Source organism: Camelina sativa, chromosome 13 (genome assembly GCF_000633955.1).
Source record: "Camelina sativa cultivar DH55 chromosome 13, Cs, whole genome shotgun sequence".
NCBI lineage: Eukaryota > Viridiplantae > Streptophyta > Magnoliopsida > Brassicales > Brassicaceae > Camelina > Camelina sativa.
In genome coordinates, this window is record NC_025697.1 from 22,820,830 (window position 1) to 22,829,633 (window position 8,804).

The 8,804-nt window shown below is 35.0% G+C and overlaps 1 long non-coding RNA gene across 1 annotated transcript; it reads right to left on the reverse strand.

The window, feature by feature from the left end:
- Nucleotides 8,118–8,437, reverse strand: LOC109128439. The gene is made up of 3 exons (XR_002034822.1): nucleotides 8,418–8,437; nucleotides 8,274–8,307; nucleotides 8,118–8,130 (listed from the first exon to the last, which is right to left on the reverse strand). It is a non-coding gene; the product is annotated as an uncharacterized LOC109128439 (long non-coding RNA).

An 8,804-nucleotide genomic window follows, 5' to 3' on the forward strand; every position in this document is an offset into this window, starting at 1 on the left:
TCGGATCGTATTAGTTTATATGATGTTTTATATGTACCAGATTTGAATTGCTCTTTAGTCTTGGTATCAAAACTCTTGAAGGATTCTAATTGTTTTGCGTTTTTCACCGACGCGATGTGTGTGTTTTACAGGACCGGTTTTCGAGGACGCTGATTGGAGCCGGGAAAGAACGTGATAGAGTTTATTATTTTGCGGATGACAAAGCTGCTCGAGTAAACAAGACAGTTCGGAAGGTTGATGAACAGTTGTGGCATCAGCGGTTAGGTCATCCCTCGTTTTCAGTATTAGCTACTATGCCTTTGTTTTCTGGTGTTTCTGTTTCTGCTAGTCCAAGTCCGTGTGACACATGTTTTCGGGCTAAGCAAACTAGAGATTCTTTTTCGGGAAGTATTAATAAAACAAGTGAGTGTTTTGCTTTAATCCATGTTGATGTTTGGGGTCCCTATCGTATCAAAGCGTCTAACGGAGCATCATATTTTTTGCCAATTTTGGATGATTTTTATCGTACTGTGTGGACATTTTTGCTGTTAGAAAAATTAGAAGTTAAGAGTGTTCTTCAAAATTTTTGTGCTTATTCAGAAAAACAATTTGGTAAGGCGGTTAAAATGGTTCGAAGTGATAATGGAACAGAATTCTTGTGTTTGTCATCTTTCTTTCGAGAAAAGGGTATTGTACATCAAACCACTTGTGTGGGAACACCACAACAAAATGGTAGAGTGGAAAGAAAGCATCGTCATCTCTTAAATGTTGCAAGATCGTTGTTATTTCAAGCAAATATGCCTACCAAATTTTGGGGAGAAGCGGTATTGACTGCAGCTCATGTTATTAATTTAACACCAACAAAGCTTCTACGTCATAAGTGTCCTCATGAGGTGTTGTTTGGACAACAACCTTCGTATGATGAGCTGAGAGTGTTTGGTTCTTTGTGTTATGCTCACAAACAGATACGAGACAAAGACAAGTTTGTCTCACGTAGTAGAAAATGTGTTTTTGTTGGTTACTCGTACGGTAAGAAAGGCTGGAACTTATATGATTTGGACACAAATGAGTTCTTTGTGTCTCGTGATGTGATATTCAAGGAAACTGAATTTCCTTTCTCTTCTCAGTTGGAATCCGAACCCTCTAGCTGTAATGTAGACAATTGTGATTTTGATTGGCTTCTTGACGTATCGGGAAATATTGAAAACAGGGGGAGTGTCGTGGGTTCTACGAGTGAGACGGACTCCCCAGCCAAAGTTGTCGAAACAGAGGTTCGTGAAGTTAGTCCTGCTGATCTTGATGTTGCAATTCTAGAAGTTGGACCCATTGTGTCGCCTAGAACATCTCCTGCTAGTGTTTTGAATGATGATCCTAGTACCGTCGAAGCTGAATTAGGACAGGCTAAGCGTATGAAGATACCGTCTGTTCGATTGCAAGATTACCTGTTGTATAATATTGTGGCAAGCACTCCATCTAATCACGTTCTTCCCGATCACTCCATCCACGATTCTCTCGTCACGGTCCAAGGTACTTCACTATATCCACTCACCGATTTTATCACTGATGCACGTTTTTTGACCCGCTACAAAGCTTTTCTTGCAGTGGTTAGTGCATCGGTGGAGCCACGAAGTTACAAAAAGGCTATTCAAGACAAACGGTGGACGAATGCTATGGGTAAAGAAGTTGGTGCTCTTGAGGAAACTAACACGTTTAGTTATGTCGATTTACCTCCAGGAAAAGTGGCTCTTGACACAATGTGGGTTTATAAAATCAAGTTTCACTCTGATGGAAGTATAGAACGGTATAAGGCACGCCTTGTGGTGCTAGGAAATCGACAAGTTGCGGGTCGAGATTTTGCTGAAACGTTTGCACCGGTGGCAAAAATGACAACTGTTCGAAGTTTGTTACGTCTTGTGGCTGCAAATAATTGGGAAGTGCATCAAATAGACGTCCACAACGCTTTTCTTCACGGTGATCTTCATGAAGAAGTGTATATAAAGCTTCCGCAAGGTTTTACACATCCTGAACCAAATAAAGTGTGTCGCCTCCATAAATCACTTTACGGGCTCCGACAAGCACCTCGCTGTTGGTATGAGAAGCTTTCTACCGCTCTTACTAAAGCCGGATTTGTTCAGTCTTACTCTGATTACTCCTTATTTACCTATACCCGTGGGAGTGTCGAGATTCGTGTTTTAGTTTATGTTGATGATCTTATTGTTTGTGGAAATGATAGTGAGGCAATCCGCAAATTCAAGACATATATGGCCGAGTGTTTCCGTATGAAGGATTTGGGCAAGCTCAAATATTTTTTGGGTATTGAAATAGCCCGTAATGAGGAAGGTTTTATGTTGACACAGAGAAAATATACTTTGGATATAGTACAAGAAACTGGTCTTCTTGGTTTACGGCCAGCTGAAACACCAATGGAGCAGAATCATCACCTTGCTTCGGATACGAGTCCTCTTCTTCCTGAACCAGCTTCGTATCGAAGACTCGTAGGACGACTTATTTATTTGGCTAACACTCGTCCTGATATTTCGTACTCTGTTCACATTTTGTCGCAGTTCATGCAAAAGCCACGTGAAAGGCATATGGCGGCAGCGTTACGAGTAGTGACATATCTTAAAGGGACGGCAGGGCAAGGTATCTTGCTTAGCTCTCNAGACGTCCACAACGCTTTTCTTCACGGTGATCTTCATGAAGAAGTGTATATAAAGCTTCCGCAAGGTTTTACACATCCTGAACCAAATAAAGTGTGTCGCCTCCATAAATCACTTTACGGGCTCCGACAAGCACCTCGCTGTTGGTATGAGAAGCTTTCTACCGCTCTTACTAAAGCCGGATTTGTTCAGTCTTACTCTGATTACTCCTTATTTACCTATACCCGTGGGAGTGTCGAGATTCGTGTTTTAGTTTATGTTGATGATCTTATTGTTTGTGGAAATGATAGTGAGGCAATCCGCAAATTCAAGACATATATGGCCGAGTGTTTCCGTATGAAGGATTTGGGCAAGCTCAAATATTTTTTGGGTATTGAAATAGCCCGTAATGAGGAAGGTTTTATGTTGACACAGAGAAAATATACTTTGGATATAGTACAAGAAACTGGTCTTCTTGGTTTACGGCCAGCTGAAACACCAATGGAGCAGAATCATCACCTTGCTTCGGATACGAGTCCTCTTCTTCCTGAACCAGCTTCGTATCGAAGACTCGTAGGACGACTTATTTATTTGGCTAACACTCGTCCTGATATTTCGTACTCTGTTCACATTTTGTCGCAGTTCATGCAAAAGCCACGTGAAAGGCTTATGGCGGCAGCGTTACGAGTAGTGACATATCTTAAAGGGACGGCAGGGCAAGGTATCTTGCTTAGCTCTCGTTCCGATTTACAACTCTCCGTGTATTGCGATGCTGATTGGGGTACGTGTCCGTTGTCACGAAGATCTTTAACAGCCTATGTTGCGTTGCTTGGTGGGTCTCCGATATCTTGGAAAACTAAGAAACAAAAAGTAGTGTCGCATTCTTCTTGTGAAGCTGAGTATCATGCAATGTCGACTGCTACACGCGAGATATTGTGGTTAAGACAACTCTTTACGGATTTGGGTTTCCCATCATCGACACCGGCTCGCCTGTTCTGTGATAGTAAGTCTGCACTTTATATTGCCGCTAATCCCGTGTTTCACGAAAGAACGAAGCATATCGAGATTGATTGTCATCGGGTACGTGATGCCATTAAAGGTGGAGTTCTCACTACAGCACATGTTGGTACTAAAGAGCAGTTAGCGGATGTTTTAACNGGGTTTCCCATCATCGACACCGGCTCGCCTGTTCTGTGATAGTAAGTCTGCACTTTATATTGCCGCTAATCCCGTGTTTCACGAAAGAACGAAGCATATCAAGATTGATTGTCATCGGGTACATGATGCCATTAAAGGTGGAGTTCTCACTACAACACATGTTGGTACTAAAGAGCAGTTAACGAATGTTTTAACTAAGGCGTTGGGTAAGCCTCAATTCATTAATCTGATGTCCAAGATGGGCGTTTGTGATATGCATGCTTCATCTTGAGGGGGAGTATTGGGCCGATGTATACAAAGCCTCGATAGTTAGCCGACTTGTATAGTTGCTTGGTCAGCAATCTTTGTCTTAGGGTTTACCAAAGTAGTATAAATACCTTGTACAAACCTCGATGAATACACACACAAATTATTCTATTCTTCTTTACAGACTCCGACGTGTGATACTGTGGATGAATTGGATTTGACTCGGTTGAGCTTGAACGGTCAAGATGGAGATAAGCTTGAAGGTCAGTTTGAGGAGCCGTTGTGGATCTCTTGCGATATATGAAGTAGATTTTATTTAATCTGCAGGACAATCTTTTTATTAAAAAAAATTAAAATTTCAGTTTCTTTTTATTTTATTTTTGTAATATTTAATTTGTTTGTTTAAGTTTATATTTATATTGTTAATTATAATAACAAAAAATAAGTAATTTATAAGCTATTGTGTCATTAAGTCACAATTTTGTTCATATATTTTAATTATGTTACACAATATCAGTTAAAAATCAGTCTGATTTGATATGTAAAATAGATTCATAGTGTTGACTAAAGAATAAAATGAGGTTTTAACCCGTATTTTAGTACTGAGTCAATAATTATTAAGTTTATAATAATATTATTTCAAACCCTTTTTTTTATAACCTATTCTGCCATATAACCATATTCTATAAAATTTAAACTTTTTATAAGTTTACATATTCATAATATTTTAAAGTTCTTATTAAGTTGATTCAATGATAATATTTAAAAATGTAAAATTTTAAATTTTTCATATTTGATACATAATTAAGCTAAAAACAGTTCAACTAAATAACCTAACTAAAACAATTGACAACCAAATAGACTCAAGTATAACGTTTTTTTGATAAAATTCAACCATTTTTTGTTAAAATCAAACATATTTTTAGTTTGTTTTTTCTCGAAAATCAAATCAAAACCAGTCCGAATAAGACACATATCCAAATCAAAATTTATAAACAAATAGTCATAATCACCAAACGGATACTAAACTCTTCTTTCTGAATCTGGAAAAACCCAAACCAAATACAATCCAGAACCTGAATGCCCAATTTTTTTTCCTCATTCTTAAAAATTATTATATAATAGAAAATAACATTATATTACATAGGAACGAAAAACCACATATTATTCCACATACAAAAATAATCTTTATATATTTGGTAACTAAATTAATTTTGGTTTAATGTAATTTATAACTAAATAAATTATTTCTTTACCTAGTATATATCCAATCTTCAAACACACATTAAAATTATGTATTTTTTTGTTCATATATTTTTTCTTTTAAACTATATATAAAATGTTTATAAGATTAGTTTAAAAATAATATTGAAACCAAAGTATTTTCAACTCAAAGAAGTGGTGCCTTTTTGTCCCATCAATCCCTCTGCAATTTGTAGATTCCAAAAATGTCAATTACTTTCATCTTCAATAATATCCAATCTTCCTCGTCCATGTTAAACTTTGATTGTAAGTTTCATTTGAATCTAATATGAAACCAAGTAACTTTACTCGACCAATTGTCCTCGACTCTATTTAATTTTTTTCGTTTGCTATTATTGCATAGGGGAACTCAAAATCAGTCGGCGAGATGAAGAGGCAGATCTTCACGGTCACCAAACCTCCTCCGTCGTTCAACATCTGATATCTCTCTCCACTTTCGTCACCGAAGATGCATTCGAGTCATCTAATGCTTGAGGAGCCGAAATCTAGACTAACGATATTTCACACGAGTATAAGAAATAATAGTAAACCTTTTTATCGGCCTAAACTGGCCTATAGATGGTGAGTATGCTAAGTATTTATAGTATATACGTAAGTTGGTAGGGTTTTACAATTAAGATTCGCAAATATATCTTGATGAGGAAGTTTAGAAGATCTTTCACACGATATTGAAATGTAAAATCTTATATAACTAGGATTTAACCCGCGGTATACCGCGGAATAATCTTTTGTATATTATAATTTAGTTTTTATAGTTTTCATTTGATATTAAAATTAGAAATTTGATTTACATTTTTTCTGTTTTTAAAATTTGACGTTTACTATATATGTAATTAAGTAATTTAAACTATGGTACACGACATATTTAATTTATTATATGTTTGAATTTGATATTAAAATTGTATGATTTCAAATTATTAGTGTTTTTAGATTTAATTTGTGATACATGTGTAACTTAGTAATTTGAACATGTGGTACATTCCAGAATAATCTTTTATTTTTATATATAATGATTTTACTTTTTAATTTAATATTAATATAACTGTATGATTTAGATTTTTATTGTTTTCTAAATTAAACTCGTGGTATAAATGTAACTGCATAAATAAAAAAAAGATATTAAGAAAAAAACTATTTAAGTCATCATATATGGAATAAAGCCACTGGTAAGTTTGGGCTAATGTTGATTATGACCAGATCAACCAAGTTTTATTTTCAATTTAGTGATATTTTACAGTAAAAATTATTTTAGGATATATGTAGTTATAATTAATAATTAATATAATTTTAATATTATGCTATTTAAAATAATTTATGAAAGAGATAGAGAGAGAAAGTAATATTCTAAAGGAAATATACATTACTTGTGATAGTTATGCTTTTCAAATCTATTTATAATGACATCAAATCCTCGTCTAATGCATTAGATACCATTGAACTTTAAAATCCACTAATAATTCAAATCCATTAAAAACCTCCATCCAATAACACCCTCTTAGATTGGTTTCTATATTTAGTTCCAATCTTTATTTTAATTTGAAATTTTTACTATCATATGACTAATTTTTCTTATCCCAAACTAAAAAACAATTACATATTCTAAAATTATTTTTTTAAAATCAATCAAAATTAAAAAAAAAGGGATGAATTTAAAAAAAAGAATATGCCTTAATAGAAACAAGTTTGAATTAACGTAGTTTTTGAGCAAGAACAACTCAACGTCATCACCTTCACTTAAGCGAGTTCTCGTCCAAAGATGATTCAAGAGTGTGAACCCAAACCAAGACGACAAGCGCAACGATGCAGAGGTATTGAAAGATTGAGACAGAGTCTTTCATCACCTTGAGCAAATCACGCCTCACCACATTTGCGTTCATCACCATTTCTTCTAGGAATGATTCGTCGGTGTAGTTGTCGTCGTATCCGATTTGCATCCCTCCGTAAGCTACTTTTCTCCATTTCGGAGGTTCTAGATTCTTGGATCCAAAAATTAGGGTTCTTACGTAACCTTGATCAAGCACCGATTCGTCTAAAGATAGAAGATCGAATCGAGAGGAAGAGAACGCGTCGCAGGAACTAGGAGAAGAACTAGTGAAATTGTAATGCTATTATTTGTAAAAAAAAAGAGAAAGTAGAGGGAGTAATTGGAAAATAAAATAAAACACACGTTTCTTCTTGCCCGATTACAAGAGATATAGTAAAGACTCAAAATATACGTCAAACGCATACAGAAATGGAAAAAAAAAAAAAAAAGATTATTGATGATAACAGAAAAAAACAAAGTATCTCTTAAAAGTAAAATGATCAATCAAAATGTGAGGCAATCAATTGAGAGCCATCGAACTCATGTTTACCAGTTCAGTCATCTTCTTCTTCATCTTCATCATCTTCATCTTCCTCCTCAGATGCTTCTTTAAGCCACTGTATGAATGTCTCGCATTGTTTAAGATATACTTTGTCAGTTTCATCCGCGCCTGCTTTCTCTTCAGCCCATCTCAAGATGGCATCTTCTTGCAACACGTCTTTGTCATATAGAAGATGCAGGATTTGTGTAAACAAAGGGCCCAAATCATAACAACCTTTCTGACTACATGATGTACCTCATCATAGTGCAGCCAACTCTGATGTCAGCTGTTTCTGGAATCGCAAAGATACGTTTCGTAGACACATGTGAAGAGGCAAAAGACTTTTTCAAGAGGAGGAACATCTACAAATCAAAAAATGAAGGAAGTGAACTTGTGAACGAAGCCAATCGAGTTATTCTCTCTGTCAACACAGATGTTGAGCCTATGGCTGTCAAAGGAGACAGAAGCAAATCCGTGTTTTTTGATGTTCGTCTATACACCTGCAAATAGAAACATACCAAAATTAAAAAAAAGGGATGAATTTAAAATATTTGTTAACTGAAGGGACCAAGTTGTAATCATGAAACAAACAAGGGTTTAACAGTATATGAAATAATCATTAGTGATTGCAATATAAAGATACCAATATCAGTTTGGTCATTACAGCCATGGAAGACCTGCAAATAAGCAATAGTATCGTGCTTTAGGACAAAGAAAGATGACAACAAGTTCAAAAATAAAGTAAAGAGGTAAAGCAAAAAAAGAAAAGAAAACAAAAGTCACTTACATTGTTATAGTAGCGCGCATAGGTAAATAATGTTATATAAAAAAATAATGATACGGTATCAAAGAGAGTATGCCTATTTTGTGGTTTATATAAGGACAATTCCTAATTTTTCAAATAATGGACAACAGTAAAACTTAGTGAAAAGGCAAATAAAATATTAAACTTTTTGGTTAGTATTTTGGACTATCGTTAAGTTATGGTTAGTATGTTTGGTTGTTATAAACATCGGTAAATTATAAAACGAACAAAATAAGATGTAGTGTTGGAAAGAAAAACAAAACAAAAAACTTAGTTCTATTGATATGATAAGCAAAGCAATACATCATGATAGAACATAAATTCATCTCTTAAAGATGAGAATGACTTACTTACAACGAATATTAAACA